This window comes from Lolium rigidum, unplaced genomic scaffold (assembly GCF_022539505.1).
Source record: "Lolium rigidum isolate FL_2022 unplaced genomic scaffold, APGP_CSIRO_Lrig_0.1 contig_45265_1, whole genome shotgun sequence".
Taxonomy (NCBI): Eukaryota; Viridiplantae; Streptophyta; class Magnoliopsida; order Poales; family Poaceae; genus Lolium; species Lolium rigidum.
In genome coordinates, this window is record NW_025900614.1 from 195,948 (window position 1) to 208,965 (window position 13,018).

Here is a 13,018-nt window from a genome sequence, read left to right on the forward strand (position 1 = left end):
TGATCTATGCCTCCTTTCGTAGCGTGAAGGTGACAGTGTGCATGCTATGTTAGTACTTGGTGTAGTTGTGTTGATCTGTCATGCACTCTAAGGTTATTTAAATATGAACATCGAATATTGTGGAGCTTGTTAACTCCGGCATTGAGGGTTCGTGTAATCCTACACAGTTAGTGGTGTTCATCATCCAACAAGAGAGTGTAGAGTCTAGCATCTATCTATTTATTCTGTTATGTGATCAATGTTGAGAGTGTCCACTAGTGAAAGTATGATCCCTAGGCCTTGTTCCTAAATATCGCTACCGCTGCTTGTTTACTTGTTTTACTGCATCTGTACTTCCTGCAATATTACCACCATCAACCACACGCCGACAAGCACTTTTACGGCGCCGTTACTACTTGCTCATACTTATTCATACCACCTGTATTTCACTATCTCTTCGCCGAACTAGTGCACCTATTAGGTGTGTTGGGGACACAAGAGACTTCTTACTTTGTGGTTGCGGGGTTGCATGAGAGGGATATCTTTGACCTCTTCCTCCCCGAGTTCGATAAACCTTGGGTGATCCACTTAAGGGAAACTTGCTCGCTGTTCTACAAACCTCTGCTCTTGGAGGCCCAACACTGTCTACAAGAATAGAAGCACCCGTAGACATTAAGCACTTTTCCGGCGCCGTTGTCGGGAGGAAAGGTAAAAGGCACTCATACTCCGGTCCCGGGTAAAGTACTTTTCGGCACCATTGTGTGAGTGTTCGAAGCTATTTCCTTTAGATCCTGCAATTGCATCTTTTTGTTTCTTGTTTACACTAGTTTGGCATAATGGACAACAATGAGCTTCTTATTCTATTTCCTGATTTAAGACATGGATGGTTTGATGCGAAAATTAAAAAACCCATGGAACATATTAGTATGAACACTTTGAATACCATTGTTGCTAATGATATAGAAAGTTCTAAGCTTGGGGAAGCTGGTTTTGATGAGCATGATCTTTTTAGTCCCCCAAGCATTGAGGAGAAAATTTACTTTGATGATACTTTGCCTCCTATTTATGATGATTATAATGATAGTAGTCTTTTGGTGCCACCTGTTATGGAGGATAAATTTGATTATGACTACAATATGCCTCCTATATTTGATGATGACAATAATAATGATAGCTACTTTGTTGAATTTGCTCCCACTATTACCAATAAAATTGACTATGCTTATGTGGAGGGTAATGATACTTTTATGCATGTGAATAAAGATGTTTTATGTGATACTTATATTGTTGAGTTTTCTCATGATGCTACTGGATATTATTATGAGAGAGGAAAATATGGTTGTAGAAATTTTCATGTTACTAAAACACCTCTCTTTTTGCTGAAAATCTTGAAGCTCCACTTGTTTTATCTTTCTATGCTTGTTGCATCATGCTTCATGAATTTGTTTATTTACAAGATTCCTATGCATAGGAAGCATGTTAGACTTAAATTTGTTTTGAATTTGCCTTTTGATGCTCTCTTTTGCTTCAACTACTATTTCTTGCGAGTGCATCATTAAAACTGTTGAGCCCATCTTAATGGCTATAAAGAAAGCACTTCTTGGGAGATAACCCATGTGTTTATTTTACTACAGTAATTTTATTTTGTATTTGTGTCTTGGAAGTTGTTACTACTGTAGCAACCTCTCCTTATCTTATTTTTATCGCATTGTTGTGCCAAGTAAAGTCTTTGATAGTAAGGTTGATACTAGATTTGGATTACTGCGCAGAAACAGATTTCCTGCTGTCACGAATCTGGGCCTAATTCTCTATAGGCAACTCAGAAAATTATGCCAATTTACGTGAGTGATCCTCAGATATGTACGCAACTTTCATTAAATTTGGGCATTTTCATCTGAGCAAGTCTGGTGCCTCAATAAAATTCGTATTTACGGATTGTTCTGTTTTGACAGATTCTGCCTTTTATTTCGCATTGCTTCTTTTGCTGTGTTGGATGGATTTCTTTGTTCCATTACCTTCCAGTAGCTTTGAGCAATGTCCAGAAGTGTTAAGAATGATTGTGTCACCTCTAAACATGTGAATTTTTGATTATGCACTAACCCTCTAATGAGTTTGTTTCGAGTTTGGTGTGGAGGAAGTTTTCAAGGGTCAAGAGAGGAGGATGATATACTATGATCAAGAAGAGTGAAAGCTCTAAGCTTGGGGATGCCCCGGTGGTTCACCCCTGCATATTTCAAGAAGACTCAAGCATCTAAGCTTGGGGATGCCCAAGGCATCCCCTTCTTCATCGACAACTTATCAGGTTTCTTCTCTTGAAACTATATTTTTATTCGGTCACATCTTATGTACTTTACTTGGAGCGTCTGTGTGCTTTTATTTGTGTTTGTGTTTGAATAAGATATGATCCATCATGCTTGTGTGGGAGAGAGACACGCTCCGCTGGTTCATATGAACACTTGTGTTCTTCGCTTTATCTTTTAATGTTCATGGCGAAGGTTGAACTGCTTCGTTAATTGTTATATGGTTGGAATCGGGAAATGCTACATGTAGTAATTCTAAAATGTCTTGAATAATTTGATACTTGGAAATTGTTGTGCTCATGTTTAAGCTCTTGCATCATATACTTTGCACCCATTAATGAATAACTACATAGAGCTTGTTAAAATTTGGTTTGCATGATTGGTCTCTAGAGTCTAGATATTTTCTGGTTAAGGTGTTTGAACAACAAGGAAGACGATGTAAAGTCTTATAATGTTTGCAATATGTTCATATGTAAGTCTTGCTGCACCGTTTTATACTTGAGTTTGCTTCAAATAACCTTGCTAGCCTAAGCCTTGTATCGAGAGGGAATACTTCTCATGCATCCAAAATCCTTGAGCCAACCACTATGCCATTTGTGTCCACCATACCTACCTACTACATGGTATTTCTCCGCCATTCCAAGAAAATACTTCATGTGCTACCTTTAAACAATTCAAAATCTATTATCTCTTATTTGTGTCAATGTTTTATAGCTCATGAGGAAGTATGTGGTGTTTATCTTTCGATCTTGTCATTTACTCCGGACAGACTTTCACCAATGGACTAGTGGAATATCCGCTTATCCAATAATTTTGCAAAACGAGCTGGCAATGGGGTGCCCAGCCCCAATTAATCAACCTTCATTAATAATTCTCTTCACATGTTTTGCTCTGATTCATCAGTAAGCAACTTAATTTTGCAAATAGACACTCCTTCATGGTATGTGAATGCTGGAAGGCACCCGAGGATTCGGTTAGCCATGGCTTGTGTAAGAAAAAGATTGGGAGGAGTGTCAACCATAAATAAAACTAAAATACATGTGTAAACAAAAGAGAAGAGGGATGATCTACCTTGCTGGTAGAGATAACGTCCTTCATGGGAGCCGCTCTTGAAAGTCTGGTTGATAAGGTAGTTAGAGTACCCATTACCATTCGTTGACAACAACAAACACCTCTCAAAACTTTATTTGCATGCTCTCTATATGATTTCAAAACTTAAAAAGCTCTAGCACATGATTTAATCCCTGCTTCCCTCTGCGAAGGGCCATTCTTTTACCTTTTATGTTGAGTCAGTTTGCCTATTCTTTCTATCCCAGAAGCAAACACTTGTATCAACTGTGTGCATTGATTCTTACATGTTTACCTATTGCACTTGTTATATTACTTTGTGTTGACAATTATCCATGAGATAAATATGTTATAAGTTGAAAGCAACCGCTGAAACTTAATCTTCCTTTGTGTTGCTTCAATACCTTTACTATGAATTTATTGCTTTATGAGTTAACTCTTATGCAAGACTTATTGATGCTTGTCTTGAAAGTACTATTCATGAAAAGTCTTTGCTTTATGATTCAGTTGTTTACTCATGTCATTACCATTGTTTTGATCGCTGCATTCATTACATATGCTTACAATAGTATGATCAAGTTTATGATGGCATGTCACTCCGAAATTATCTTTGTTATCGTTTACCTGCACGGGACGAGCAGAAACTAAGCTTGGGGATGCTGATACGTCTCCGACGTATCGATAATTTCTTATGTTCCATGCCACATTATTGATGATATCTACATGTTTTATGCATACTGTATGTCATATTTATGTGTTTTCCGGAACTAACCTATTAACGAGATGCCGAAGTGCCAGTTCCTGTTTTCTGCTGTTTTTGGTTTCAGAAATCCTAGTAAGGAAATATTCTCGGAATTGGACGAAATCAACGCCCACAGTCTTATAATTGGACGAAGCTTCCAGAACACCCGAGAGCCGCCAGAGGGAAGCCCTGGGGGCCCCACATGCCACCCTGGCGCGGCCAGAGGGGGGGCCGCGCCCCCTAGTGTGTGGGCCCACAAGGCCCCCTCCGAGGCTGCCCTTCCGCCTACTTAAGGTCTCCGTCGCGAAAACCCTATTACGTTCGACGAAACCAGAGAAAACCTTCCAGAGCCGCCGCCATCGCGAAGCCAAGATCTGGGGGACAGGAGTCTCTGTTCCGGCACACCTCCGGGACGGGGAAGTGCCCCCGGAAGGCTTCTCCATCGACACCACCGCCATCTTCATCAACACTGCTGTCTCCCATGAGGAAGGAGTAGTTCTCCATCAAGGCTCGGGGCTGTACCGGTAGCTATGTGGTTCATCTCTCTCCTATGTACTTCAATACAATAATCTCATGAGCTGCCTTACATGATTGAGATTCATATGATGATGCTTGTAATCCAGATGTCATTATGCTAGTCAAGTGGGTTTTACTTATGTGATCTCCGGAGACTCCTTGTCCCACGTGTGTAAAGGTGACGAGTGTGTGCACCGTGTGGGTCTCTTAGGCTATATTTCACGGAATACTTATTCACTGTTATGAATGGCATAGTGAAGTGCTTATTTATATCCCTTTATGATTGCAATGTGTTTTGTATCACAATTTATCTGTGTGCTACTCTAGTGATGTTATTAAAGTAGTTTATTCCTCCTGCACGGTGTAATGGTGACGAGTGTGTGCATCGTGTAGTACTTGGCGTAGGCTATGATTGTGATCTCTTGTAGATTATGAAGTTAACTATTGCTATGATGGTATTGATGTGATCTATGCCTCCTTTCGTAGCGTGAAGGTGACGAGTGTGCATGCTATGTTAGTACTTGGTGTAGTTGTGTTGATCTGTCATGCACTCTAAGGTTATTTAAATATGAACATCGAATATTGTGGAGCTTGTTAACTCCGGCATTGAGGGTTCGTGTAATCCTACACGATTAGTGGTGTTCATCATCCAACAAGAGAGTGTAGAGTCTAGCATCTATCTATTTATTACGTTATGTGATCAATGTTGAGAGTGTCCACTAGTGAAAGTATGATCCCTAGGCCTTGTTCCTAAATACTGCTACCGCTGCTTGTTTCTTGTTTCTTTGCATCTGTACTTCTCGCAATATTACCACCATCAACCACACGCCGAGCAAGCACTTTTACGGCGCCGTTACTCTTGCTCATACTTATTCATACCACCTGTATTTCACTATCTCTTCGCCGAACTAGTGCACCTATTAGGTGTGTTGGGGACACAAGAGACTTCTTGCTTTGTGGTTGCGGGGTTGCATGAGAGGGATATCTTTGACCTCTTCCTCCCTGAGTTCGATAAACCTTGGGTGATCCACTTAAGGGAAACTTGCTGTTGTTCTACAAACCTCTGCTCTTGGAGGCCCAACACTGTCTACAAGAATAGAAGCACCCGTAGACATCACCCGACTCTGCCCCTTCGCCTATATAATCCTTCTGTCGCGAAGACCCTAGTACCGAGAGCCACGATACGAGAAAAGTTACTGAGACGCCGCCGTCAACCCCATCTCGGGGGTTTCTGAAGATCGCCTCTGGTACCCTGCCGGAGAGGGGAATCATCACCGGAGGGCTCTACATCACCATGCCCGCCTCCGGACTGATGTGTGAGTAGTTCATCCTTGGACTATGGGTCCATAGCAGTAGCTAGATGGTTGTCTTCTCCTCTTGTGCTATCATGTTTAGATCTTGTGAGCTGCCTATCATGATCAAGATCATCTATTTGTAATGCTACATGTTGTGTTTGTTGGGATCCGATGAATATGGAATACTATGTCAAGTGTATTATCGATCTATCATATATGTGTTGTTTATGATCTTGCATGCTCTCCGTTGCTAGTAGAGGCTCTGGCCAAGTTGATACTTGTAACTCCAAGAGGGAGTATTTATGCTCGATAGTGGGTTCATGTCTCCATTGAATCTGTGGGAGTGACAGCAACCCCTAAGGTTGTGGGTGTGTTGTTGCCACTAGGGATAAAACATCAATGCTTTGTCTAAGGATATTTGTATTGTTTACATTACGCACAGTACTTAATGCAATTGTCTATTGTTTGCAACTTAATACTGGAAGGGGTGCGGATGCTAACCCGAAGGTGGACTTTTTAGTCATAGATGCATGCTGGATAGCGGTCTATGTTCTTTGTCGTAATGCCCTAAGTAAATCTCATTGTAGTCATCATGATATGTATGTGCATTGTTATGCCCTCTCTATTTGTCAATTTCCCAACTGTAATTTTTTCACCCAACATGTTATTTATCTTATTGGAGAGACACCACTAGTGAACTGTGGACCCCGGTCCATTCTTTTACATCTGAAATACAACCTACCGCAATCATTGTTCTCTGTTGTTCTTTGCAAGCAAACATCATTCTCCACACCATACGTTTAATCCTTTGTTTACAGCAAGCCGGTGAGATTGACAACCTCACTGTCAAGTTGGGGCAAAGTATCTTGATTGTGTTGTGCAGGTTCCACGTTGGCGGCGGAATCCCTGGTGTTGCGCCGCACTACACTCCTTCACCAACAACCTTCACGTGGCCTTCATCTCCTACTGGTTCGATAACCTTGGTTTCTTACTGAGGGAAAACTTGCTGCTGTACGTATCACACCTTCCTCTTGGGGTTCCCAACGGACGTGTGATTCACGCGTCATCATGAACGCAACCCGCGCATCGGAAATATTGGTGCGTGCCAGATCCTCGTGCAGTTCAAGGATTGAGAGGGTGTCGAGAAGATGGTCCTCCTCAGCCGCATGCAAGGTGAAATCTTCACCCATTCTTCCTACTAGAGCAAAACTCGAGTTTGTCAAAATATACGGAGAACCAATTTCGGAAGCTTGGAAGATAAGGGTGAAAACTTACTAACAAACCGTCTGTTCTGAGTTTCCAAACGAGCTGTGATGGCGTTTTCGCGCGCTATCTGTTGAGAGACCTTATCACTTAGAGCTTCTTCAGCCTTGTGAAGCCTTTGTCGAAGATCTTCAACAGTAACGGCTTCTCGTTCAGCTTTTTCGCGAGCTTTCTCGCTTCGCTCAAGCTTAGTGGCAAGTTCTTCAGCACGTTTTTTGGCTCGCTCGAGGTCCTCTAAAAAGGATCCAAAGGAAAAAATCAGTTCAGATACATAATAACTCCACGGAGGAAAAAGTGGAGATGGCAAAGGAAAGAAGATATTACCCCTCAGATCTTCGGCGGCGTCGCGAAACCCAATAAATTGGGTACCAATTGTGATAAGGCGCTTCATCAAAGGCTGTACACAGTGTCGGGTAAAAGTTTAGAAGAGGAAAAACTCGACAGATGATAAAAAAAGATTGTCAAAGCAAAATGGTAAATCGAGACTAACAAGGAAACTTACATCCTCCAAAATGGAAGTCGAGGGGCCTCCCGCAACAATCGCATGGCCATCGCTAGCCTCGATCCTTGCTCTCTTTGGTGAAGGGGCTCGGGGGCTGGCTGTAGGAGGCGAGGTTTCCATGTCTTGTTGAGGGGGAGGCGAGGATTCCTCGGCAGCACGACGATCTTCAGAAAGAACCAAAGTTTGGGAGGTACTCGTAAGAGCCGCACTAGGAACCTCTGTTTTTTCTTTTTCTTCGTCGTCGCCGCTATCAACATAGAAAAGTGAGTGCGTAAATACAAAAAAAAGAGGAGTGGAACATGTAATGATGGTAAAGAAACTTACGAGCTAACGGAGCCTGCGTCGTCATAAGGGTTGAAGGCACCCTCTTCCTCGGGTGACGTTTCTTCGACAGCAGGTTCGGGAGGCTTTGAGGTGCCAGAATGTTCGATTTCATCCCTTTTCCTCTTGCTCCTTGGAGACACAGCGGAAGCAGGAGAATGGCCTGATTTAGTAGGCTCCGATTCAGATTTTTCGGAGGAAGTCGCGGATTTGTGACACCCTGCGACTTCACTCTCAGGACGAGAGGGATCTTGCGAGTCGTCATTAACAACAGCTCGCTCATCCACTTCTCCACCGTGAGGAAGAGGGGGAAGGCAAGATAAAATTTGGTGGTTCTGCAAGAAGAAAAAGCCAGGTCAAGGTCAAGATAAAACATTAGATGAGAAAGTAGTCGACAAAATAAAAATACAATTCGAAAGACAAAAGTTACTTACTTCGGGAAGGGCGTGGCTGCCGCTATATGGCTCCACGCGACAGGAGTTCGGAACATCGTTTTTCTTGCTTAGCGAGGAAAAACGTCGGACGAGCTTCTCCAAGTCCTTCATAGAAAGATCCTTGGATAGGCGGTCAACATCCTTCTCGCCAGCATACATCCAAAGTGGGTTTTTCCGAGCCTGCAGAGGCTGCACCCTGATCCTAAGGAAGTAGGCGGTAATTTGGACACTCGACAGTTCTTCACCACGGGTATTTTGCAGCTCGTGGATACGCTTCATCAGAGCATCGGTAGCCGATTTTTCTTCGGCAGTGGCTTCAGCATCCCAGGATCGGCGCTTGAGGATTTTTGCGGTACCATCAAAGGGAGCAATGTTGTATTCTTGAGAATTGTTGTGCTCCTCTTGGATGTACATCCATCTCCTATGCCACGCTTGGACGGAGTCGGGGAATTTGACGTCGAAGTAGTCGACGTCGGGACGGATGCATATGACAACACCGCCCACATTGTAGGCGATATTGCGGGAGCTGTTGCGGCGAAGATAGAAGATGCGCTTCCACAGGCCCCAATGAGGATGGGTCCCGAGGAAGCATTCACACAAGGTGATGAAGATTGAGATGTGGAGGATGGAGTTAGCGGTCAGCTGATGTAGCTGAATCCCATAGATAAAAAGCAATCCACGAAGGAATTCATGGATGGGGGTGGAAAGGCCGCGAATGAGGTGGTCGATGAATGTTACCCGGTATCTGATGCGCGGCGTAGGGAAACTTTCGTCACCAGGAAAGATCAGCGCTTCTTTCTTCTTCAGCAGCCCGAGCTTCTTGAGGTTGCTCACATCTTGGTTTCATATCTTGGATCTCTCCTACCCAGAGATCTCCATCTCTTCTATCGGTGTGTTGGTCCCTGGAGCGGTGTGCTTGGTGAGCTTGGTGCGCGGTGGCATTCAAGCAAGCGTTGGGGGAGAATGGAGATGAGCGGAAGCGTGAGGAGCTTGGGGACATCAATGGAGATTTTGGAGAGAGAAGGGAAAGTTGAGCGACACAGCGAAGGGGAGGATTGAGGAAGAAGGAGAAGATTTATACCAAGTAATCGATCTGTCGCGCCATTGGATAAAAAGGAAATGACTCTGGCGGCATACACGTGTCATCAGGGGTATAATCGTATTTTTACTACGAAGTTACTGGACAGGTGCTGCAGCGCGCGTGCAAGGAATTACGGAGGACGTGTGTCCCCCACTTGCGCAACGTGTCAACGACGCAGAGTTTTGGACCCACATGTCAGCGAAGTGACATAACTCGCGCCTTTCCAATGTGAAGGTCGTGGCCATCGTCAGCATTGACATCGCTGCAAGAAAATGGCGACTGGTTTTCTTTCTAAATAACGACATAAAAAATGTCGATGATCCAAATAAAGATATTAGGGAACCTTTGATCGAATACAAGTATTTGTGCAAATGCTCGAGGGCTACTCTTATTAGAAGTTTATTTCCGCTTTTGATAAGAGGATAAGGTGAAAACCAAGTACATAAAGTTGATTCAAGGAAGAGAAAAAGTTGAGCCTACAGCCAAGTATAAATACTCGACTGTAGCCTCGGGGGCTACTCCCATCGGGAGCGCTGGTCGCGCACCCGATAAAAAGGAAAAATATGGGAAGCTGATCATATAGCAACAAGACAACAAAAAGGGTGAGCCTACTACTAAGTGTGAGCACTTGGCTGTAGCCTCGGGGGCTACTCCCATCGGGAACGCTGGTCGCGTACCCGATTAAATATAAGGAGTCAAATTGAACATATTCGAGTTAAAACACAACTCTTCATATACTCCCATCGGGAAGTCAAGATAACAAGTCATCACATGACTCGAGTAAATATGCCATTCCAGAAGCTGAAAAAGGCACTCGACAATATATTCTCAGAGCGCGTCCGTTGAGAATAATCTCTGATTGCCGTAATACTTTACGAAGGTAAGACCCCGGGATCCGTCCTGCGTGGCGTGGTATCGCACATGAATGCGCTCTCTACTTTTTTCCGTATCAACAGATGCGTAGAAAAATCCTAACGGACGCGTTAGGTACCCGATAAAATATGACTGGAGTTCGGCATATGGTAAGACCTTAAGCGGCACATGTCGAATTACGCCAGTATACCGGGATCGAGTCCAGGGACTTGACCTTGAAGTAGCTTTTTGCGGGATTGCCACAAGAGCAGTTAACTGGTACCTGATCCGTCAGATGAACCAGCCTCATTTACCATTATCCCTGTGCAATATATGACCATTTTATGAAAACAAATATTGTCTCGAAGAAATTATGTGTTAATTGTAATGATGGAGATTTTACTGGATTCTTCGATTCAAGCAAAATCTCGAGGGCTACTAACATAGGCATCCCCAATGGGCCTGTCGAAGAAGGTACCCGGGGTTTACTGAAGGCCCATGACTCAAAGAATATAAAGCCCGGAAGCCCAATAGGATGTCAATATGGAAGATAGAGTTGTATTAGCAATAAAGACTTGTAACTGCACGGGACGAACTCAAAGAGTGTCCCACTGTTTTTAACTTGTACATCACGAAACCCTCGGCTCCGCCCTCCTATATAAGGGGGAGTCGAGGGAGAAAGAAAGGATCGATTTCATTGTCAACACAACCCTAGCTTTTAGCAGTCGAGTACTTTTTCGGCTGAAACCTTCGAGATCTACTTGCCCTCTACTTTCCACGAAACCCTAGTCTATAACCTGTAGGCATTGACAAGTCAATACCTTGTCATCAGGAGAAGCGTGCATTGGTGAAGCAGATCTAGCAAGGGATTCAGTGAAGTTGATACAGCCGTTATGCTGAGGTAGTCGGTGGCCCTGCGGTGAAGTAGATTCGGTTCCATGGACGAGGGTGCCGTTGGAGAGGATCCGGTGCGTCGACAGGAGATTACTACATTATGGACGAGGCCGGCGTTGAAGCAGTTATAGTGCAGTGGAGAGGTGGAGTTCTGATGTGAGAATATTTGGGGCGAAAGCGGCGACTGGATGGGGGAATAGGTCGGCGTTGAAGCACATTCGGTCGGTGGTGAGGGCGGTGGAGGAGCGGATCTAGTGGGTGGACATCCAACACGATCAAGGCTACAAGTGGAGTATTATGCCAGCGGCAAAGCAGATCTAGTACTGTAGAGAGTCAGAGCTTTGGTGTGTGAGAGTATTTTTGAGTGAATGGGGCGACTGGTGGGTGGGTGTGGAGAGGGTTGGGGATCTTGGCAAGATATTTCTTGTTACCGAATGAGCCCTCCATGGTCGGCGGGTTGTAGCTTCCAGGTCAGGGTTAAAAGGGGAATATGCACAAAAATTGGTCACGGGATGTTTGAATGGATGCGGCGGGATGTTTGAATGGATGCGTAGGGATGCTTGGGCGTGCGGCCGAAATTTTGAGTTTCAAGCTACTAGCAGAACGACAACAATAATGTTCTTCCCCAGGGGGCTCTCATTTCTTCCTCTTCTCTCTCTCTCTCTCTCTCTCTCTCTCTCTCTCTCTCCAACCCGCCCCTTGAAAGTCTCCCCCTTCTCTCCGGTGGCCTCGCCGGCCGGAGACGACGGGGGAGAGGAGGGTAACTTCTCTTTGTATATCGTACACCCTCCGATCTAAATTAATTGACTAAACTTTTCTTAGACGTGTATGTATATAGAGTAAAAACATGTCTAGATACATCCATATTTAGATAAGCAAAGTTAAGTCAATTAATTTGGATCTGAGGAAGTAGTAGTTGCTGTAAGCTTAGACCTACTGTTTCCCAAGTGGAGAATGTCGTGATGTAATCGGGGATCTCGTCATCGGAGCTCACGAGAGGCGGCCGATGGCTGGTGGTGGTGATATTACTGTCTGCAGCGGCCTAGATGTGGCCGGCGATGCTATCACTCGATCCCCTTCCCCTCCCCCAATAAAGCTCGACTGGGGCTCAGATCTGGCGGATCTTGCCGGCCAAACCCCGATATGCTTCCATCAATGTGATGGCGCTATCGGTGAGGCTTTCTTTGGTGAGTGCTTAAGATCTGGCCGATGGGAAGTCAAGTTACGGACGTTCCCAGGAGTTCACAGGCTCGGGACATGCGACGGCGTCAACCGTCTTGCCTGTGCTCATCTTGTCTGTTGAGTGGCCCTCCTCAACCATGTGCAGGTTGCCCTTCAACCTCCAGCGAATATGTCGTTGCGGAGGCCCTTCTTCTGCTTCGTGTTGGCGACTACCGGCGACACCGTCCCAAGTGGTGCATCCCCGGCGACGGAGTTGCTGGCCAAGATGCGGAGAAAGGCTCTGTTGTGCGGTGGAGACGGACTCGATGGCTTTTCTTATATATGTTTTGGGCTCCTTTTTGTAAAGTTACAGGTCATATTAGTTATTGTCAAGTTCTTTTGGACCTCTATGTAATTTTTTGGACTAGTTTCCATTAGCACCGATAAACTTGAATTTTGACAAGTTCTCAGGAAAAGTTGCTTCACTCATATCACCTATCATGTATGAACATAATTGGGATTCAAACTATATATATATGTCCAACACACGCGCAAGGGGTCCTCTAATGTGCACTATTTTCCATTAGCACTGATAAGCTTGAATTTTGAC